Below are 25,053 nucleotides of genomic sequence, written 5' to 3'. Positions count from 1 at the left end.
GAGGAAGCTTACCCCGGAAGGAAACGGCGAAGTTGCTTGCTCGGAGTACCCCGCTTGCCAAAAGCGACTCGAATCTCATCCGGAAACATGTTATGAATTATCCCTCCTTCGGAGAACGGATGAGTATGTTATAAGCGTGATAAAATTGTAGTCATGGTACAGGCAGGCAGGGCTAGTGTATTATTAGATTGCGTGTTTCGCTAGCGACCGGAATGTCCAAATTCGGTCCGTGGTAGACCTGGCTGAAATCCAACGGGTATAGCATAGGTAGAACTTTATGGGTAACATTGTGTAGCATAAGCAAAAGCGCAAGCCTCTTCCTATCCTTAACTTTGCATTTCAAACTCATGAAGACGAAGTACGAGGATCAACTTTGAATACTAATGCTCTTGTGGATTACGCATAGATCAGCGGTGAGGGTGTTAATAGTTTGCCGCACATCTACATTTATATTTTACGTAAACTATAACCAAATGCTATTCCATGGCAAGTATACGTCATTTCCTTTTAAGTATTCTAAAATATTGGAACTCTATGATAAATAATATTATTCCGATGGTTGAAATTGGTGATTAAAAACGATATAACGTGTGATTCTGAACCAAAGTTCCAGCTTCTGTGCGAAAACACAAATGAAATGTTGTTATTGATGCAATATGAACTAGCTGTGGTCATAACAAAATATTTCAAAATTATTACGGCTATAAATGGTCAAGCAGTGTTCTCCTGGGCAAACTCGATGGCTATTATGATTGCCTGCCGTTCTTAGAAAAATTTGATTTTAGTCTGTCAGTTTTGCAAATTACTCTATAATAATACACCCGTTTCCTAGTTATTCATAAGAATTACCATGTAATTTCTATGACATGTAGAGCATCATTCCAAAAGAGGTATATTTCTGATTTTTGATTAAATTAATTAAACATTAACAACTACTATCTTTATGTGGTATTAAGTGTAGCTCTTTAAAGTTCAAAATGCCTAGACCACCTCCTAAGATAATTATAAAATCGTATATATATATAAAGGAGAGTGTTTGTTTGTATGTATGTAATTTGTTTACTTTTTTGCTGTCATAGAAACAGCATTTTTCCAACTACGCCAGCAGGATACTTTTGCAAGAACACTATTGTATTCAGAATTGCAGATATATTTTACGTGGAATACATCAAGGAAAGTCTTTTGTAGAAGAAAAATGGGCAACTTTGATCCTGAGAATAATATTTATTCATGTGACGCATTGGGCCGAGTCTACACAGTCCATCCTAACAACGCCGAATGTTATTTTTTAAGAATGCTTCTGCATACCATTAGAGGACCTCGCTCATTTGCAGAATTAAGAACGGTAAACGGAGAAATATGTGAGACATTCAGAGAAGCTTGCCAGAATTTAGGGTTGCTAAAAGGAGATCAACACTGGGATGACTCATTGCGAGAGGCCAGTTTGATTTCTCTTCCAGGACAAATCCGAATTTTGTTTGCCATCATAATAACCTCCTATAATCCATCTAACCCAAAAACATTATGGGAAAAATATAAAGAATCAATGAGTGAGGATATACTGGCTAAAGTTAGAAGTGAAAATCCTACATTGGATATTACGTTTAACTCCGACATTTTTAATAAAACTTTGATTATTTTGGAAGAAAAGTGTATCACCATGGTTAACAAGACTTTAGTGGAACTCGGTCTTTTTGCACCTGTACAAGATCAACAGGGTGTATTTTATCCAGATTATATACGTGAAACTAGCTACAATGTCTTAGACTTAGAAGCATACATCGCGGATAAAAAGCCACTTCTTAATGAAGATCAGAAATTCGCGTACGAAACAATAATGGATCAAGTAGATAAACAAGAAGGAGGTATCATTTTTCTTGATGCTGCTGGTGGCACGGGAAAAACATTTTTAATTAATTTAGTTCTCGCTGAAATCAGGGTTCATGGAGAAATTGCTCTAGCCGTTGCATCTTTAGGTATTACAGCGACATTAATGGAAGGAGGAAGAACAGCTAACTCTGCCCTTAAGTTGCCACTTAATATTTCCCGACAAGAAAATCCCACATGTCATATAAATAAAACAAGCGGCCAGGCACAAGTTCTTATAGAATGTAAATTGATAGTATGGGATGAGTGTACGATGGCTCATAAAAAATCTCTTGAGGCCCTCAACGCAACACTTCAAGATCTTAGAGGAAACTGCAGTTTAATGGGAGGAGCTCTGGTACTCCTGTGTGGAGACTTCCGTCAAACTCTGCCTGTCATTCCAAAATCGACTCCAGCCGATGAAATTTATGCCTGTTTAAAACATTCTGTTCTATGGAATCATGTCCAAGAAATTAGCCTTAAACAAAACATGCGAATCCTCTTAAGAGATGGGAATGCTCAAAATTTTGCAAATAAACTTTTGGAGATTGGAGAAGATAGATTAGTTATTGAAGCATCTGGTATGATAAAATTGTCATCAGATTTATGTGTATCGGTGAAAACTGTCCGCGATATGATACAAGCAGTCTATCCTAACGTTAATAAAAATTATAAAAATTTAGAATGGTTGCGAGAAAGAGCCATTCTTGCTCCTAAGAACGATGATGTTAATGAAATGAACAAGGAGATACTAGCCAAGCTGCCAGGAGACGTGATTGAATATAAATCGCTTTATACCTTAGTGGATGCTGACGAAGCCGTCAATTATCCAACGGAATTCCTAAATTCACTTGATCCAGCTGGATTGCCACAACATCGCCTTATACTTAAAGTAGGATCTCCAATCATTTTATTGCGAAATTTAGATCCACCAAAACTCTGCAATGGGACACGATTGTGTGTGACAAAATTAATGAAAAATATAATCCAGGCAGTCATTTTAACTGGAAAAGGAAAAGGTGAAATAATTTTTATTCCACGAATACCTCTAATCCCAACTGATCTTCCCTTCAACTTTAAAAGATTACAGTTTCCGGTCCGGCTAGCTTTTTCAATTACCATTGATAAATCACAGGGACAGTCTTTAAAGTTTTGTGGTGTTGATCTAAGATCGCCATGTTTTAGCCACGGGCAACTTTATATTGCTTGCTCCAGAGTAGGTTGGCCTAAAAATTTATACATTCTTTCTCCTGGATATGAAACAAAAAATGTAGTTTATAAACAGGTGTTAAATAAAAAAGATTCTTAAATTTGTATGAAGTAGTGTATTATTGTACTTTATAATTTGTTGTTTTTTTATGTAGTATATTTATATTATTGTTTCTCCCTAACCCGTGCAAAGCCGGGTATTCAGCTAGTATATATATATATATATATATATATATATATATATATATATATATATATATATATATATATATATATATAACAAACTTGGACGTCAACAAACAATATAAGAACACATAAAAAGATCACTCACACGTTATTTCTTGATCATTTCGACGGAATTCAGCTCCGTCTTCATCGGAAGAAATAAAAGTAATGGTGTAATGTGTGTGTGTATATATATATATATATATATATATATATATATATATATATATATATTTATTTATTTATATATAAATAATGTGTATCAAGTTAGCACTAGTGAACAAACACAAAAACACAGAAAAACATAAAAAAGGAAAATATACTCACACGTTTTCGAATATTCGGTGGTTAAGCCACCTTTCTCAAGGAAGAGAAGGAAGAAACTGAGGAGAAGGTTATAACTGAAGGAGCCGGAGACGCCGGATGGAAGGGGAAAGTGGGGAAATGAAAAAAAATAAATATATGTATAGTTTATACTCTCATTCGGAAACACGAAAATCTCTCTCAACCACACTTTCTTCCTTTGCTAAATTTTAATTATCATTGATTTATGTTATTAGGACAGGAAAGGCACTGGCCCATCCACCCTTATGTGTGAACTTCACACGCCAGCGGGCATAGCGATGGGTGAGCTATACCATCAACTACCAAAGCGACCTACGGGTTTATTGCTGTGCTTATGATTTTAAATGTTGTTAGAAAATATTAAACGCATATCATTTATCAAAAAAGTGCGGTATTTTAGGCTAGTAGGTAGAGCGTTACGATAATGACCACAGGTCACGGTGTTTAAATTCGGGTGACGATTTACGTCAAATTCGTACATCTAAATTGGGAATCTGCGATTTTATTGCTACTTACGGGAAGCGGTGCGCTTTTATGGCTCATAGTGGAAAACTGAGTGGCAGCTGAGGGAAAGGAACTGAACCAACCAGTTTGAATGTATTACTCGTACTTTCATATTTCTCAAGGCTTGACTCAGGGTGAGTTCTATTCTCACGTGTAAAAACCAAATTCCTCATAACTATTGTAACGAAATGAAAGAAAAACGCTAGGTGTTACTGTCGCTCCGACTAAATCCATTTTCGAGAAGGAAGGTATATCTACATACTATATGAAAAATAGTTAAAAAAGAAAATTTAGCCAGGTCAATCAGCCAAGGTAGATTTGTAATGAAACCAGGCACTCACTACTGCTATGTTCACCACAAGTACTGAAGTACGTAATCTGATTAGCTAAAACCCCGATCAACCATTATTTAACTTCACATATTTGCTATATCTTCATTCATTCCGTATTAAAAGAGATTGTCATTGTCCACAGACATAGAGTCTGTGGAAAATTACTAAATCTTTTAATGTGGAAATCAAAAAAATCCACGAAGTGAAGCCTGAAAGTGTACAGTATATTCAATCATTCCGTTCATCATGCCTGACAGTATCCTCCTTCCTCCTAGTTTGCCCCAAGTTCTGTTTATCCATCGCAGTCTTACTTCCACTCAATATTTCCTGAATCTAATTCGAAATTCCCTCAAAAACTTTCAACCTACCCCTAGGACTACGACTTCTTCGTTTGTTTTCCTTTTTGTGTATTTCATTTTATCCTTTCTCCACCTCAAACTCATATCGCATTGAACTCTAATAGGAACATAAGTACAAGGTTTGCATAAATTGTATCGGTAGCAATTTTTTCCCGTGTGCGTTAAGTGGTAAATTTCTACCGTCAGTTAATTGTGCGCGTAATCGCAGATCATATTGGCATTGATAAGATGACAGTTCACAACACTAAAAACCACGGACCCATTAATCAACCCAAAGGTCAGTTTGATAGGTGATGGTGGAGTTCATCTATTAAGCCCGACGGTGTGGGAGACTCAAGCATCAGGCAGGTAGGTGGGATAGCACCTTTCCATGTGCCGATTATGGTTTCCCACGAAGATCTGGTCCCCGAAAAATGACATTGGGAGGAGCTGAGGGTGCCCAGAGAGGTACCCGGGAATCGAACCCGGATCCTTCAGTCAGTAGTCCAACGCTCTACCCCTGGACTACCGCGGTCAATTGCACAAAATTATCACTCAAAATTTGGCGATGTGAAAGATCTGCCCTAAACTCATCCCGAAGATCTTCACGGACGACCAAGAGTAGAGTCGAGTGTCTGCTTGCAAAGACCTTCTGTAACGTCATCACGATGATTCCCCAACCCTCATACAGTCCCGACTTGCCACCAGCAAACTATTTCCCAATCCCAAAAGTGAAATCCTACCTAAAAAAACACCACTATGGGTCCTTAGGTTCCGTCAAAGATGCTTGCGCGTGTACCCTTAAGGACCTTCCGGAATCCGCCTACCAGGGAGCCTTCGAGTCGTAGAAAAGCCACTGAGTAAAGTCATCGATGTTCAAGGGATGTGCTTTGAAGAATTTCGAGGCATTCAGTAATATCTGCAATATATACATTTTTCCAAATATTTTCCCGGTACTTTTTATAAAAATAACGTATATGTATTGTTAAAGTTTTTCCTAGTCAGTTGGCAAGAGGATGACACAAAAGTCGCACGTTAGGATTGAAAAATATCGGTGGTACCACGACCCCGGTGCGTTCCTAAGCATGAATCCTCCATTCAGTTGCAAAGGGGGTGGGGGGTTAAAAATGTCGTGTCAGAGTGAGTGTAGAAGCCTTCGTTTGCACAAGGGCGCGCGCTTTCATGTGGGGGAGACGAGGACTCCTCTTAAGCTAATCGCCCGGGATGCCTGCTGCTCTTAATTTCCCCAAAACACTCCTTCCCCTCCCGCCAGTCCCGTGAGGGCGACCTCACCCCCCCCCCGCCTCACCCCCTCTCCCCTCCACCAAAACGACAATTAACCACTGGGCTACATTTATTGCGCTTCATAACTCGGAGAAGGGTGTGGAGAGGGGGAAATGGGGTAGGGGTGTGAGGAGCGGAGGTGTGGTTGTGCGTAGTGGGTGAGGGGTGACAGGAAAGGAGGGGGCAAACGCCGTCACCGAGACGCGGGAGATTTAATTGCGGAAGGCTGTCACCGAAGCGATGCCGCCTCCCACCGGGGGAGCTGGGTCTTCGAGGGAGCTGGTGGGTGGGGGGGGGGTAGGAAGAACTTTTGGAGGCGGGCGGCGTTTTAGCCCCGGGAGTCGGGGGGCTGTGTTTTTAGACGCCGGGGAGAGAGAGGAGGATGACTGTCCGTGGAGAATAATTCTTCCCTTCCTTCCTATCTCTCTCTCTCTCTCTCTCTCTCTCTATTTCTCCAGTTTCGTAAGACGAACGACTTCCCTGGAACGCGGGTTTGTTAAAGTTGTCAGATTTGAGGCAAAAGCACGCACACTTCACCATTCTTTGCCGAGTGAACCCTGCTGACAATGGAATCAGTGTTTGAACAGAGCCGTATTTGCCCGAAACACGAGATTCACCAAGTAATGGTGTATATTTATCTGTGCGAGGTGAAAACAAAGACAGGATAACAAGCAGTGATTCACAGTAGCAGTTATGATAAAAGAAAGCAAAAGAGAAAGTAATACAATGGAAAATATAACTTCCTGACGTTGTATCTTTATTTATTATTTCTTTATATATCCTGAAAGCCACCGCTAGGGCATGTGGCAGGGGGTGAATACACACCAGAATAAATTTACCCCAACATGACCCTACCGCAGTCGAACAATGTTATTTTGATTCCCTATTCTTTCGTGGAAAAAACACCTTAAATCTATCTGTTCTCATTTTATTTCTCAATCAATTAGATCTAAAATTTAGTATTTATTTATTAATTATTTCACATTTTTCCGAAATCAGCACTTCGGTTTGTTTTGGTCTTTTAACGATGATATGACAATATAAATTATTGTAAACACACCCAATCCCTAGATGGAGAAGAGGCGGGAATCGAACTCAGGACCTTGGGTTGGCAGGCGAGGATTAACAATTAATAGATGAGTGAAGAGGGTTCTTGAATAGGAATTTGAGTTCACCTTATAGGATGGTCATTTTGAAGAGTGGGAGACTGTATGTCAATGAGTCTGTCGAGTACAATGTTTTAAAAATTGAGAAAATGAAAGAGAGCAAGTTAACTCAATTCTCCTAAGTTACTCTAATTTTCGATTCATTAAAATCTAAAGGAGAAGTAATGATTTTTCATGAGATCGTGTTTACTACAAATGTTTCACACAGTGTGTAACTGAAGTATTGCGTAGTTCTTCAATACCAGTGACGACAAAGAGCGTTGCGTTATCTAGTCAAAAAGTATGAATTCCCGTATCCTACTCCGTGTCTCCAATTACTTGATTTTTATATTTTAACTAAGTACCTAAAGTGAACTGATTCAGGTTTAGTTTCCATAAATATTAGAATATGTAAAAAGCTACATTTACATGTATTTTACACAACTTAACCACGGAATTATAAATTAATAGTAAAACGCGTTACACGCATTATGGGTGTAGCATGATACGTTGCACCATTCTTTGCTGTTTCAATGGAAAATTATAAATAACGGTAAAATGGAAACGACTTGTATATCTATTTGTTAAACATAAATGTTCTCATTTACCATAATCAGTTAGTCCAATATCATGAAAACGAGCTGTACTCGGTTATTTGTATTTGACTCAATTCGCATTTTCGGGTTCTTCAAAGTCGGAAATATAAGTCCTTATAATTTATATATGTTGCATTAGTCCGAAAACAGGACTTCGAAATTTACATTGGACTTTGAACATTGTTATAAAACTTTGACAATAACATACATCCAAGCCCTAGGCGGGAATCGAACCCGCGTTCTCTGGCAGACGATGACGTTACCCTGCCGCCACCGGGGCCGGTATCTCTCTACTGTCACATTTTGTGATGACATGGTGGTCATTTGAGTTCACTTGCACCATTAATGATATTAAGTAATACGCACGCGGACAGCGTTATAAGAAAATGGTGGTTTAGTGCGTAGAAACTCGTCGCCGTCTACATTAGCATAATCTTAAAAAAAAACGCCCCTTATGAACCGGTAAGGTCAAAAATCCAACCGATGGAGTACTGCGTTTTCCACACCTGTCACTAGTAGGGATCGGAAGGCCAAGGAAAAATCAACTTTCGTCCGATCCTTGGTCCACGGCAGAGAACCATGTTCCTACACTGATGACTGGACCCATCCAATCCCCAGATTTACCCCAAAAGACTTGATACACCTTCGCACCATTTCCATTGGAAAAAAGACAAAAGTCGAAAGGACATCATTTTTAATTAATAAGGAAGACCAGTCCATTTCTCTGATTATTCCATGTTATTCAATCATTGCATACTTCTTCCGCGTCTCTAATGTTTGTGCTTGTTTTATGAATCCTCTTCTGATCCCTACACTTGTAATGTTCTAGAACTCCTCTTGCTATATTCACCCGTGAGTTTATTCATCCAACCGGAACACTTCAAAGGAAAATAACCATACGAGTACATTTACAAACTTCTACTCCAATCCGTTCAGTACGCACCAACACTGGCGCGCCTGGACGTAATCAACTATGAATTCTTTTGCGGTAACATTCAGACGCAATTTAATGAAATCCCGGGATGAGTTCATCAGCGTTCTGAGGAACTCCCGCTGGTGGAAAATTATAGCCCCATCAGTGTGTGTACGTATATGTGGTCCAAACGGCCGACGCGTAAACAAAGAACCCTAACGAAAGTCACCAAAACTTTTTAAGATCCGGGCCGGAGCCATCAATCACCGCACCTGCGGAAGACAAGTCCCTGCTTACGTAATTATAAGGGTTGATAAATAACCGAAAACTGCATCATCACCTCTTTAAGTTGCCAGCTCTTCTTTGGGAAGCCATTTCGGGGACCACTCGAAGCCATTACTCCGGCACGGAGACAAATTGCGGGTGTAACTAAGCAGAAAAGGGTGGGCGGGGGAATGGGAGGGGGGTGTCAGGAGGCAATTGGCGGCCCTGCTGCAATTTATCCCAATGAACCCCAAAACCCCTGCTTCCGCCCGACCTCCAGGGCCGGGTCCCCTGACACTCGGCGGAGGGCCTTCCTCCACTTCACTCGCCATTACTCAGGGGAGAGAAAGAGGAGGGGAAGGGGGAGGCGGCGTGTGTGTATGTGTGTTTGCGTTCGCTGGGTGCGTGCGGACCCAGAGCAGGGACAGCAGTGAGTGCGTGTCGATTGCCTCCCCTCGTACCCACCCACCCACCATCCAAAAACACCCTCATCCCCTGCCACGCAAAACTCGTGTGCGTATGTCACCCCGACCCGCCGTTACCCCCCCTCCCTCGTCCCACACCCACCAAAACCCCCCTCGGGAGATTAATCACCTTTCTCTCACCCCCACCGCACCAGGCGAACCCCCCTCCCCCCCGGACCACCTTCCCCGAGGAGAAGAAGAAGCGCACCCTCGTTCTCTGGCGCCCCCGCGCGCTCACCCCCCACTCCCGGTCTCCTTCCCCCACTCCCGGTCTCCTTCCCCCATTCCCCGCGCGCCCCCAGCGAACCACCACCTCATCCCGGCTCCCGCAAGGGGTGGCCGTCCACTAGGACTGGCTCCGCCCGGGGCGTGGCCGCTGAGGGTTCTGGCCTGGGACACGTCGAACTAGCAAGCGACGGACGGCACAATAGAGAGAGTGTAACGCTATTTCGCCGATGAGTGTCATTGAATCAATTACCGTGTCCCGCCCTTGCGATAGAAATATTCTAAATTAGGACTAAATTGATGAATAAGACACGTTAGGAAGTGAGAAACGGACAGAAAATTAGAACTTTTTCTGATTCCGAAATTAATAGTACGATTATGAATCCATGTAACGCTCACGTAATGATCATCTTTATTTAAGTAATTATTCAGTGCGACGTACCTACAATTATTCAGTGCAAGATGGTATTGGATGTGCACAGGATTTACTAAGTACTCCTATTCCTCTAAGCTCCTACTAACACGACTTAAACTTACTTAGGGCAGCACATTATAGTAAACCATTTTTTCACTCCAAATACTCTCTACCTACATTCCTCCGTTCATGACACCGTCTCCACCTCACGCCATATCCTCCGGTCTACAAGTATTCACGGTCTTGTATATTACATCTTTCACGTTTCATTGATTGCATCATATAATTCTCCTCTATCAATTTGTATTTCTTTGAATATCTTCGTTCTACCTTTTCTCTTCCCCTATCTTGCCTAACAGTACTTCTGCTTAAGAGCACCTTTTGTTTGATTTCCCTTGTCTCTTTTATTGTTTCTCCACAGTCGCATCACAATAACCTCCCGTCTACGCATTATCTAAGCATTTCTCTTCTACGATCTACGACTATGTACGACGATCTACGATGGTCTACGGTGACGATCAATGTTATTGTCTTGACGATTCAAGTTTTAGACCCATACAAAACTCCGCTAATTTTCTCTTGAGATCTAAAACTAATCTAATTTTTTCTTGAGATCTTTAAAGGTTATTTGTCTCCGACAACATTGTCTTTTTAAAAAGCTTCTTTGTCGTTAATGTCATTTGAGTCTCCTGTTTCCTGAGAATCTCATTACCTATTTTTCTAACCCTTAATTTTCATCCCATATCTAACACACGGTTTCTATCAATAATTTGCAAATTTTGAGTTGTGAAACCCAGTATGACAATAATCCCGACGATATTACGTATAATTAGCACTTTATTGCAATGCCCATGTCTCAAGAGGAATGCTACAGGTTGTTATTTTTGTTCGGCGATAGATATTACTGCACCATAAAAGCTCCATTACCGCTACCACGGTGTATGCATTATAAATGCATAAGAAACTTAAGTCTTCTATCTTAAGGAGAATAATAAAGAAAATAGTCTCCGCAGACAGTAGAGCCACGGGAGGAGCGTTAAATATGACATGTCGGGAGAACAAGTTCTGCGAAGAAAATCGAAGGAATCGATACTAGATGGAGTAACAGTGATATGTTGAAGTTGTTATTGGAAGTTACTTTCCAAGCTTTGAATTTTTATCATCAATAGAATTTTTAATCCCTCATCTTTTATAATAATATCCTTTGATTTTTACTCTTTATAAGATCTTTTCCTTCACACATGCACAAAATTATTTTTGTCTGTTCACTCGGCGTTTTACGCCAAGATGGTTTATGAAGTATCTCTTTTAAAATAAAATCTCACTCTAAGCAATCAGTACTTTCTTCTTTGTGCTCTCAGACATATTTTTAATCGGCTTAGAGCCTACCACAAAATGTGGAGGTATATGTTGTTATATCTTTATCTATATCTTTGTCTATATCTCTTTGTCTTAAAACTCTTCTTTAAGAGGTAATGCTTCCTTTCTCCGATTCATACCATCCGGCTTGAACGACGCAGAAAGGCCGAAGTAGAGATACACGATTTTCAATTCCCGATGCTGAATATCGTCACTAAGTGAAATGGATTGTAACGATGTATCGTATTGTGATAATAATCCGGGTTATCGAGTAATGCAGACAAGTATGGCCCATGATAACACTATCTTGAACCTGTCGTACATTCCATATCGTTCATTTATTGTAATTGAAATATCGTCGCATCGAAAACGGTTATCTACCGGTTTCTTCCAGACAACGGTAGGGATAATAGGAAAAATATATCGATAGGTAGTCAATTAATATCTCTATCGCACATCCCTAGGGGCAACACCAACCCTAAACGATCATTTCGCTTAAATTCTTCAAAACACTGAGCGCTCTACCCAGGGTACTCATCCCCCTAGTTTCTTCCCCAGCGTTCAACCCTTCCCAAACAACCCCGCTCCCAAAGCCCATCTTTTTCAGACTCCAATCCACTCGACAAAGAAAATCCCCAGAAGCCATCCCTCGTCCCGGAAACCGCAAATCCACCCCATTCACTCCTGCAGTCGCCGAACCTACTTCTCCCCCTTTCCGCGACCCTCAATCCCTTCCTTCCCCGGTTACCCCTCCCGATACTAAGAGGCGACCCCATCTTTTCTCTCAGCCTCGGCCCACCCTCTTCCCGGTGCCGAACCCGACACTCCACCGTTCACGAGCCCTTTCCCTCCCTCCTTCCCCACCCCACTCTGCCGGCCCCAATCTCCGAGACCCCTGGAGGTCGAGGCACAAGAATACGACGCCGAGCACTCATTTAAGTTGGCTTAGCACAGCCGTCGAATATTTTCAATAATAATTTCATATGCCAAAAAATAGTTTCACCGTTTCCGACGTATTGTTCTCGCGGGCTCAGTTGGAATTATTCATGATATTTGTGTGTCCCGTATCACATTAAATCTTCAGGATTTTTATTATTCTGCTGATAGGGAAAAATCAACCGCAAAGGCTGTGAAAACTGAACCTGTTGTGGAGTCTGTGTGTATGAAACAACTGAGAGGCATATAAACGGATACACAATAGAACATCTTATAGGGACCGTGTTTCCCTCTGAATCCTCCACGGAACTGCAATGTAATTAAACCCCAAGCTTATTAATTACCACTCCGAAGACAGAGGTTTAATCAGCTTGAGTACTTTAGTAGGTCGTTCAATGACTTTCGCCGCAACGGGATTTCGAAGGTAACAAACTTAGAGAAAAGAATTACGTCTCGTGGTGCTTGGGGAAGGGAAAATGAGAGTGGCGGAAGGTGTGACCGATCTTTTCAGAGCTTGAGGAAACTTTTTTTCGCTGGCGATGAAGTCATTAGGGGACTGTGCGCATAATCCCAAGCGACCCGTAATTAAGCCCACGCTTGGATGCATGGCCCAGACGATGATACGGCGAAGGGAGCCCCCAACGCCTCCCCTCCCCCTCATATCCTAGGAAGGGGAGTGTTAGACCGCGATTACTTGAGAGGAGGAAGGTTTCAAAATGACTCCCTGATCGGGAGCAACCGTCCCTCCTAACCCCCAACCGATATGGGGAGGCGGCGATTAAGCTGCGTTTAGTGGTCGGGGGAGGAACAATACCCATTCAGGAGAATGCTAGGAATAGAGAATCACCCCTAAGAAATCATTAAGAAGTCAGTACATGATTTAAGGGGCCTTAGAGAATAATACTACGGCATCTGCTGTTGGCATATAAGTATTTACATCATCATAATAGATGTTCAGTGTGTAGATCGCCCGTCTATTGCAATGAGGTTCAATTCTATTTGACACACATTCAGATACTAGAATCTTCACCAAGATGTGTGAAGTTTTTCATCAGGAGATCATCGAGGAAAACCAAGATAAATTGAGGAATAAAGCAGGAATGATTTTTGAATTTTACCAGCCTTTCAAAGTAGATATTTAAGTGATATATGTTTAATGAGGGTAAAAAAAGAAACTTAGCACTTCCACATAAAGATTTAATACTCCATATGATGATGCACAGTATCAAAACCGTGGTCATGTGAAGTATTAAATCTTTATTTGGAAGTGCAGAGTTTATTTTTTTACCCTCAAAAGGAAGGAATTCCACAAAGTTAAACCTAAAACTGTTATGTTGATGTATGTTTAACTTACCAAGTGAGCCAAACTTTGGGTTTATTACTGTGAAAATCATAATTAATGGTAATTTACCGTTTAAAGCAGTTTTTGTTCAGCATATGTGTTAGTGGACACCTCTTCCTTACTTGCTCTGTCTTGCTCATCATTTTAACACTGCTCATCTCCCACTGATCATCCACCACTCGTGCCTGAGCTCTCTATGATATGTTCAAGTTGTGGATGTCTCTTATCCCTTCCACCATCTCCTATTCTCTGCAATATACTCATTAGTTCTATCCAATGCACTCTATCGAAAGCCTTCTCAAAATCTACGAAACAGATCACTACCTCCTGATCGTATTCTATACTCCTATCTATCTGTGTGACCTCTGTGGGCGATCAATATCTAAAAAATTGTAAAAACGATTGGTAAGTACGACACAGCTAGTGTTCCAGGACCCCTTCCTGTCACTTCCATGTAACTTTCAATGTTGCCCACATTCATTTAGACTAAAACATTAAACAATAATAAGTACTTGTTATTTGGGGTGATGACTGAGAGCTGAAGTTCCTTGAACTATTGGGGGAAAGTGGGTAATTTATTAGAGAATGTATTATCAAGGAATAGATGATGAGTGGATTGAATCCCAGCGTTGACATTAGGTTAGTCTGAAAGAAAGTTCACCCAGGGGTTCGCAATTCAACGACCCATGCTATGTACTTAGTACTTTACTTGAAATATTATCCACGCGGTACCTAGGTTGGGATCAGATAAAAGATGGACATTTCTCCCGATCAGAGGATTCAAACCGAGGCCTGCAGAGTTACAACAACCACGACACCAATTAAAAGCACATATGCCTACGTATTCTTCTGTAATAATTCACCGGACATTGAATAATCGCGTACCATAATAGAATGGCTTGGTTAATAAGGATGGCGATACATACAATGTCACATGTATTCGTAGTCGTGCGCGAGGCGCCACTGTCCACGAGGTTAAAGCCAACTTTAAACACGTATGGTGTTTTCCCTTTGACAAATTCCAAATAAACTGCGGGAGATGCCGCAACAGTAACTTTTAACGGAGTCATCCGCTAATGTGCATTTCAATGCAACAATTTCAGAGCGTAAAAATCATTCACTCGACCGGATATTGAGGGATCTGGGTTCGAGTCCCAGTCAAGGCGAATGATTTTTACGCTCTGAAATTGTTGCATTGAAAGGATGGCGATGTTTAATTTGGTCAATTGAGAACTTGGTAAGCTTGTGATGTTTACATCTTTTACGATAGAACAACAAAATAATATATCTTTTCGAAAGGTTTGATTTCCTCATTGTATAAAATATGATGTGCTATATACGTAACATCCCACTTCTCACACCAATTTATGTAAGAAAGCTTTTAATTTGCCATTTACCTGAAAATTTGAGGTAATGTTCGGTTCATTTGACAACATTTTGGAAAAAAAGGTCTTTTTAATCAACGGAAGAGAACAGGAAAATGATGTAAAATATTGTGCAGTTAAACATTTTTCCATGTAATGGGATAAAAGTGTTTATAATGATTTTTGTGGATAAAACAAAAATTCAGACCTCAAATACATGTAAATCCACTTTTTAAAAGCATAACGAAATTTGCACGCCGCTGGAAATGATGGTTACGGGACTGAAAGTAAATTATGTGGTTCTGCTTTTCTTTCCCATCTTAGCGGGTTTTCTTCCCCCTAGACCCTGGGTAATAGTTAGTTTCCTTATTTCTGGTTTGAAAACACGATGTAAATTGATAAATCGGTTGTTTTTTACATTGTTTTCGTAAAAATATGAGCTTTTAACTCCGCGTAATCAAGCATTAATTTGCCCTTCGGCATTAAATCTTTTTATGACCGATGTCACCCTGATATAACACCATTGTTCATGAATTTCTCACGTTTAAAACGGCCGTGCTAGCAAATATAATTTGTGAAAAAGTCTTGAAATCATCTTGAAATGAATTATTCAAATATACCTAAGAATTAGATTAAGGGCGGCGGCTGAAACTTTTGAAAATGAAACGACTGAAATTATGAAACACAGATTAAAATATGGGAAATGTGGAAAAATCTTCCTGTAATCCCAAGGCGATTAAAAGAAATGCCTGCGAGAGAGGGGGGTCGAAGGAGGAGGAATGAAGGGAAATGAGTTTAAGGGTTCGTTTTGTGGGCGACAACTGCTCGTTTCCTTCCTTAAACCCCATATCCTGGCGGTGACGACTAGCCCTCTTAAATGGCTTGGAAAATCTGCAGAGGGAGGTGGGAGGAGTGTGGGGTATGGGCGATGAAGAGGGGTGAGGGGGATTTCAGATGCAATTTGTGGGGACGGGAAACGACTTGGGCGGCTGATTCATTGTCGTGGGGGAGTGAGGGTAGGAGGGATGGAGGGGGTGGGGGTATAAAAGAAAAAAAACTGCCGAAGGCGGGTGGGGTGGGAAAAGACGTCGGCTTTAAAGACGGGAAAATTTTGGGAGGGTGGGAATAGTGTAGTCCGGATTCTATTGCGCTGCCTGGAGGCTGTCTGCTTTGGCGTGAGAGGAGTCTGGTTTTGGAAGGGGCGGGGGGGTTTCCGGGGGTCGCGATTGTACGGACTGAGGGATGGGACCGGATGCGTGATTATTTTCTCCTTGCGAAAGGAATCCGACTTACGACAGATATCGCTCCAATCGATTTCGAAATGTATACGGTATGTAAATGGTCCATTGCCAACGAAGTGGACAAACAAATGCTTACTAGTTGGTCTTTTGACCTAAGGGTTACATTTGCTATTTTACTTTTTTAGGCAAAAGTTCCAGGTGATTTAGTAGAAACTTTTCTGCTTCACTATCAATGATATGGAGAAAATAATTCTTAGTATGTAGCGTTTGAACTCGGCAAACTCCTGTTTCAATTCAAGGCTTCCTAACACGCAGTGAAAAATACTCCCACTCATACCTTCAGCTCCATGGCTCTCGTCGTTATTACATGAATTTGTTGATGACATCGATCCAATTAGAAGTGCAGACATACTCTGTTTTTGTTTTTGACGTCAAACTAATTGTTTGCCATAGGAAAATTTTAATTTCTTATTTTCTTCTCGCCAATCGACTTACTAACGATCTTTTTAGTCTTCATAAGCGAGCAAGTGTGTTCAAAGTTAATTTTCTTAGCTATACTTTATTTTTCAAACAAGATGGTTTCGATCCTTGGCATTTATCCAATCATAATTTTGCTAAAAAGGAATTAAAAAGATCACCAGTCATCAATTGATGATTGAAAGGAGTGTTTTTATATACTAGCCGTCCTCTCTGGCGACGGTGCAATGTCCTCTCCTAATGATCTTGATATCTTTGGCCCCATTTCACTCGTGCTAGAATCATTGCATTGGTAATGTTCCTATTTGAATATTCAAATTTGCATTATAAGTAACTTAAATGACTCTTCGATTGATGATTGACCTACCCGTGAAATATTTTTTTAGTCCACCTCATCTAACCATCTGTACTAAAACTCAAACTTAATGTTTTTATAGCTTTTACATGGGTGTCTTAAGTATAAATAAAGAAATATTTTATCTTAATTTATTTCTTTGACAACTCATCCTGAAACAGTGATGTTAGTCATAATATTTGACATTTAAATCAAAGATAACAACCAGACCAATCAAATGTCCCTAAGTCTTAGATGCAGGAAAGTCCATCTTGGAGGTAATTGAGCCGACAACCTCTGTGTTATTAGGTGTATAATACAATTTGTACCGTTCACAAAATTTCCCTCGTGGAGATGGCTGCTCTAACAAAGAGCATTAGTGAGCGAAGGGTTTTTATGCGTTTCTATTTTTGTTAGGATGTGCCAATCCTGTAACTTTTTAAGTATTTTATAATGCTGTATTACATTTATCTTATGCGATATAAATCCATTCTGAGCATCGCAAGGGGGGGGGACGATGAGGTGAGGAGGAGGGGTGTCAGGCGAAGAGATGGGGTTGATGGGCGTGGCACGAGGATGGGGAAGGTTGAGGGGAGGGTAAAGGGAGGGAGGAGTGACTCGGAGGGGGGGATGGGATTTTTAATTAAATCGTGTGCGACTCTAATTGCTCCCATCTCTCATTTTTTCGCCCTCTCCGACTCCTTCGAGACACCGGGGGGCTTCACCCCCCCAATCCTCGAGGTGGGGGAGGAATCAACCCCCTCTCCAGCCCCTCTACCCACTCGCACCCCGTCCCCTCCCACGAGCCGCTTTGTTCTACCACCCGCCCCCCACCATCCCCCCTTCTATTTTTTTTTAAAGCGACCCACGAGCCGACAAACGCCCCTCCCGCATTCTTAATCCCCGGACGTCTTAAGAGGGGCGGGGAGAGCCATCCGACACAAAGCACTCTTCTCCTTTTCGCTCTCTCTCTCTCTTCCTCTAATCCAATCAAATTTCTCAGCGGCGAAATTCTTCTTCACAGGACACAAATTGTTTCCCGCCTCAGGCGAGTTCACTGCTTACAAGAAAGACGGAAAGAGATGGAGAGAAAGAGAGAGAGCAAAAAATGTCTTTATAAATTTAATCTGCGTGCAGATTAGGGGTAACTTATATTTAATAATTGTGCATTGCGATGCACTGTTTTTGAGCCGAAAGATCAGTGTTTCTTCTTTTTATGAATTATTTCTCATCGATGATCTGAACCTGCTGACCTGGAAACCCAATGAGTGCTAATAAAAGAGCATCGTTTAATTCCTTGCTTATGAGCTTTCCGCCACCAGCTCCTTATTAGTAATATTATTTTGCTGAAAAATTTCTTTGTTTTGTTTCTTTTTTGTTTCCGCTTAGTGGGATTATTTTAACTGATTTTCAGGTTTAAAATACAATTGAATAAGTAACGTGGCATGCTAATCCTGAATTGATATATTTTTGCGTATCTTTTTATAATGCACCACCCCTCTTTGACTTCTCACTGATTTTAGGACAGATTATAGATTAAATTCACCCCACAATATTTCCATGTTACATCCTACCCCAGATTGCGACTTCAAAAAGATTCAGCTAGATATGTGCGTAGCGCCTGACGCCGGATAACCCGAAAGGCAAGGGCTCAAAGTCTTTACTCGCCTCCTTTATTTGCTCACTAATTTACTGTATGAGTTTGATTTTATTTTTTTCGATCAAATTCCCAGTTGTTAACACTATGGCATGATGGCCTACTGGATAAGAGCCTTCGGCTGTTAATGGAGGTTTTCCAGCATCAAATCCGGGTAGTGATATTGGCAAACCTTTAAATATTCAAATCAATTTTATTTCTAATGCAAGTAAAGCGACATCACTTTGCACCCACTGCTGTCATAGGATTCCATGTTTGTGTAAAATACTCGATTTACATTATATATTGTGCCTATTAGCGCTGATTCCCAAGGCAGCAAATAATCTAAATATTGCAAAGTACGGGAAAATGTCGGATGTCAACTTCATTTTTTATAATTAATAGCATGAGCATTAGACAATTTTTCTAATATAATGCATATTATATTAGAAAAATTATCTAATGGAAACCATTTGAAATGAAAGTTTTGAAAAATGTCATAAAGTTAATTATCTTTTCCCTTTGAAACGAAATTACGGTAGGATGTTTATTAGGATTAAAGCAGAGAATACCTTAAGCTTCAAAGCAAGACAATATGAAATCATGAACGAAAAGATAAATAGTATATTTAACTAATTAGCAATGATCAAAATCTAAACGCAGTGGGATAGTTTGTTAATTGGAGAGGCGGGATAACTAGAGTGAAATTAAACAAGAAGACACTGAGCTTTCAAATCTGAGAATGTTGAAGAATGAAAAAATAATTCAAACAAAGAGGAAGGCTCTGACCATGTGGTCAGGATGATGGTAGGAGAGGAAGCTTCGAGTTAAAAATTCAAAGACGGCGGAAAATGTGGGAGAAGGAGTATTTACCTGCATCCGCACAATACCCCGCATTCCACCGAAACGGCGCGTGGTGGGGGGTGTTAGGTCACTAGCCATGCATGCATAATATCCCAATCATGTCACATCTACACAAATATTAGTTTGACCATGCACTCTAAAAAACACAAATCACACGCAATAAGGTACTTACATGCAAAAATATTCAATACCAGGATACGTTTATATTTAAATCTTGCGGTAGAACTGCTAAAAATATGGGACTGTTAAATTAATTAAAAAATAACATGCAGGATATCGACAAAATGTGTACTCTGACTATTTTAATTATCTCCTACGCGATTTATGTCATATTTATTATTATCTCTAATGGTACTAGGAAAAAACGACATTTGAAATCCACTCGCTCTACTATATACTTGATTTTAATTACGTGATCTGATCTAACGTAGTGAGTCGGGGCCTATAATATTTTTTTAACTTCCTAATGTAAGTAACCTGCTTTAAAATTTAATCAGTAAATTTAACCTGTAGTCAACTAGTGTCTCCCATCCTAATTTTTCCAATGATGTCGCGACACTGCTACCTTGTTCATAAGTACTTTCCACAAACCTAGTAGCTCTATTCTGCTTTTAATCTAGTTCCAAAGTTAAGCCTACCTCTTGAGGATCCCATACACCCGCAGCATACTCAAGGTAGAGCACGACTAACGCGTAATAACAAAGCTCCTTGAACCTCTCATCATAATTCACAAGTATTCTTTTTATGAATCCTAACATTTTATTGGCTATACTGCAAATTTTTACGAATGAATTTATTCAATTATTTAAATGCTATGGGGTCGAAATTGAAATCAAATTTCTGGGTAAGAGGGAAATGAAGGGAATAAGAAAAGAAGCTTTTCGGAGAGCATGAAAGAAGGTAAATAACATAGCAAGAAGAACTCAATAAGAATATGATACAGGGGAACGATGAAAAAATCTTCAAAATATATACGTAATATTTGCTGATTAAGCGTCCAAAACCTCAATTTGACAGGTGGAATACCTTCAACCCTGTCAGCGAGCATCATTTCAGTTCCGATACACATCAGAAAATCCCATTCACCACTGGGAAGTGCTGAGAATTGTGAAATTTTCATCCTCGAGGTTAGCTTTCGCGATTATCAGCGAAAAGATCGAAAAAGCAGCGTGCTCGGGTGAGTGCAGTCTGCACTCACCTTCTCTTGCGGCTGGGAAGGGATGCAAGTGGGGGTTCTACGATCGGAGTGATCGACGGGAGTTTGTTGGGGTGGAGATTGAGAGGGATGATGGGCGGAAAACACTGGGGCAGTGGGTGAAGAGGGGAGGAGGGAAGGGTCCTGAAGGGAGAGGGGCGGGAGGAGATGAAACGGGGCCGAAGGGGAACTATTATGGAGGAAAGAGGGGTTCAATGCATGACGTCATGCTGTCAGGGGTGGAGAGATAGGTGGGGTAAGCGGGTAGGGGGATTGAGAGAGGGTGGAGACGTAAGAGAATGGGATCTATCAACAGAGTTGCGGAAGGATTATGGTCGCAGAGATGCATTCAAGCACAGAGAGGTGGTGTGGAACGGGCTCTTTGGACGACTTACGCAGTTTGGTAACTGTGTAGCCGAGATTCAAAGATGGTACTTTATTTGAGTTTTAAATGAATAACTAGAGAGAATTATCCAAAATAAAACCAGAGCGTATATTAAAAACACTGAACTCAGTCATGCGAAATATATTTTGTATGTTATTTTTTATTTTGTTTTCGAATTGCAAATAGAGAATTTGAGCTCCTATTGAGGAATTTAAATACATTTAATTTCCATCTAGGAGGACTGAAAAAATAAAACTAATAAGAATTGTTTTTCCGATAATTGACCATTTCATTTTGATGTCCTATTCAATTATTCTATCCATCGATGCATTTTCAAAATTAATGGCGACTCACTATTTCACCCGGGTTGCAAAATTTGTAAACCAGATTCTGATGCTGACTGGCTGAATGGCTGGTATCTGTGTGATTGACGGATCACTGGCAAAGGAGGAATCCTTGTAAACCCTAAAAAAGTGAGTAAGTGCGATTCACAATGGTCTAACACACCCGAGTGATTGAGTGACTGCGTGTTTACGTAAGTCCTTTCTGTTTCGTTACATCCGTTTTATAATTTTGCATTCATATGTGTGATTGACAGGTCACTGGCATAGGAGTAATCCTTGTAAACCCTGAGTTGTGTGTGAATGCGATTCACGAGAGTGACTGTTAATCCTGAACACACCCCAGTGATCGAGTGGTTGTAATTGTGTTTTAATTTTATATTTTTATTATTAATTTTGCCTTTTTGTGTGTGATTGAGGTATACGTCGGTCACAGGTTCCCAAACACACCCAAGTGACCTAGTGTGTGTTCCCTACCCTTCCCCTTACTTGCAACTTAGTTTTAATTCCATCCCCCCTGTACAACCTAGTGCCAATCGAGTTTACGGTCCCGGGTGTCTCGCTTTCATTGCTTCAGGACCGTGGGTACGATCATTTTATATTTACAGGAGGAGGGAATTGATGACATGAGCTTTGAATAAGGATGTCAAAGAAAGGCTCGTCGAAGCCTTCATAAGGATCGTAATTTTGGACGGCATGAAAACATGGTCATTGAAGCAGAATGATAGGCGTAGATTGTGGGTGATAGGCTTTAGAAATGTGGGCGTGGAGAAGGATGGAGATGTTAAGTGAACAGAAAGGAAAACAAATGAGGAAGTTCTAGGTATGATTTCAGAGGAGAGGGGATTGTTGGGAGAAATCAAAAGGAGGCAAAAAAAGATGAATGCGGAGCTTCTTTCATTGGAAATAGGATATTTAAGACTGCGATAGAGGTAAGAACGATGGGCAAAAAAGGAAAGGTAAGAACGATGGGAAAAGGAATAGAATAGACATGTTAGACGGAATAAAGGGAAGGAATAATTATGCGGAATTTGATAGTGGCTTATTGCATGCATTGTCGGATTTCAGGTTTTGTGTTTTTCGGGGGGGCAAGGAATGTATCGTTGTACCGTTTTATAGGTTTTGTCCATCCAAATTTTCTACCTTAAACGGTTGAATTCCAATACTATCTATAATTTCCATTGTTTATGAGCTACATTAAGTAAAAACGCTCTAGTTAAATGATAATTAGGGAGAAAGATTGCTTGGAACACACAGTTATTAAAACTTTCAGGTGGTAAAACATTCTTTCTACATTATGTGGTGGAATTTTCGGAATACCTAGATAAATCTAAGCCTGTATGCATATTCCCCATTTTAGCGGTGCCGTCCGTATCAAAAGAATAGTATTTTTTGCGGTCAACACTCAAACCTCTTTCGATGATTGACGAGACGATTATTGATTGCCCTTCCAACTTGACGTAGAACTCCTTTTTTTTAATTTTTTCGATATCAATAGATCAAATCGTCGTTTTTGTAATCGATCAGATACTAGCATCCATTACTTCTAAGATCATTTCTTGCGATTTGGAGAAATTTAACATTAAACTTTGAGAAATCGGTCAATCTGGTGAATTTTCATTGGCCATTTAGACTGGATAACCGACAAACCGGCAAAGGATAGTCACAAAATTAAAAACCAATCGCGGTCCTCAAATGTGTATTCGTCTACGGTTATTTGGATTTCCTTGGTGTTAAGTGTTTTACATAAATTAGAAGCGATGTACTTTTTTAATTATTGATGAAAACAACGACATTAACGAAATAAGGTAAGATAGAGATGATATTCAAAGAGTTCATGTTGAAAATGTCCCGGTTATCCTCCGGAACAATCTGGGATCGTTATAATTGTCGGTAAAATCGCTGATACTCTTTATTTCCAATACGTTTAAGAGAACCACAAAGATAAAATAAGGGATATAGATTCAAGTACAGATGGATACAAATACTCATTCTTTCCCAGAACAATCAGAAATCATAATAGTAAAAAACCAAAGAAACTTAGAAATATCAAAAATATTTAATTTACATGTAGGAACAAAATTTAACATTGCAAAGATATCAGGTATATTTGTAGGTGGCCGTGTATGTTAGTTGGTAGTTAGTATGTTGGCATATGTGTGGGGTGTAAGAATTTTTGCATGAATGTATACCATGTTTTGTTTGTGGACTGTACAAATTTGCTTTTGCATGCTGTTTTTTTTCTCATAATTACGGGTGGTGCCCTAACACCCCCCACCTCACGCCCTTACGGCGGCTTGCGGGGTATAAAGTAGATGTAGATGTGCAATTACAGTATGTCAAAAATTAGTATCAGCTCATATTGCCTGCGTAGAGTATTTCTGGAACCATGGAAATCGCAGTACGTTTTCAATAAAATTGTCCAAATTATTTGCATCCTTGGAATTGAAAATTTTCTCAATACATCCATCACTTGTAACTTTTTTTATTTAAGTTGGGTGGTGCAATCCTGATATTAATCCTATGACTTCATGACATCCTGCAAGCCTCCGGCAAGGTGTGTAGCAGTAGGTGCAATCTATACTACGCAAACACATACGTAAATGCTGTGGCCCCACACTGTGCGTGAAATACTCACAAATAAAAAAACCACAGTTAACAACCCCAAGGCTGGTTTGAAGGGTTAGGGTATATCTCACCTTGCGCTAAGCTATGTGACATTCACACACCTAGGTGGGGGGGGCAATACCCTTTCCTGTGCCGCCTATGGTCTCCCCGGAAGACCTAGTACCCAAAAAATCTTGGGTAAAAGCTTGGGTGAATCAAAGGGTGCCCAGAGAGGCTTGCCCGGGAATCGAACCCACCTGTCCATAGCTCGGCGCTCTATAAATTGGACTTAATCTAAATAATATCCCGCAAGCCACCTAAGGGGTGTGCGGTGGGGGGTTTTAGCCCACTGCCCGTGAAAGAGAATAAAACCACAACATGCTCATGCAAACCTACACCCAGAGAAGTATATATATTCATACGAAAACTTTCTCAACCCACATCTATGATTACGACGTTCCACGTACAGATTAGCCAATGAAACATTACGAATGTCAAATTCAGACTGAAGAGACGATCATCATTAATGAAGAAGGCATTATGTAAGCAAAGAAACAAACTAGATGTCAATGAAATTTCGAGAGGTTTAAGCTTTTACGTAAAAGCAAGCATCGCTTACTAAAAAATAATCTACATCTACATCTTACCTTGCTTGTCAAAATGGCTTTCCTATTGCTGTGCTCTCGAAAGTGCTCGAGAGAAAAATGATTATTTATTATCGCGATGGCTCATGGAATACCATGAAGGTGTGAATATAAAAAATGGGCTAGGGGAACTCTGAGTTGCGTTCAATCCACCACCAAAACATTACTTCCGTGTTACTTTCAGAGTAACCCCGACATGTCAT

The sequence above is a fragment of the Hetaerina americana genome, unplaced genomic scaffold (assembly GCF_022747635.1).
Source record: "Hetaerina americana unplaced genomic scaffold, ioHetAmer1.1.p SCAF_6, whole genome shotgun sequence".
Taxonomy (NCBI): domain Eukaryota; kingdom Metazoa; phylum Arthropoda; class Insecta; order Odonata; family Calopterygidae; genus Hetaerina; species Hetaerina americana.
Note: the sequence above shows the minus strand (reverse complement) of the source record.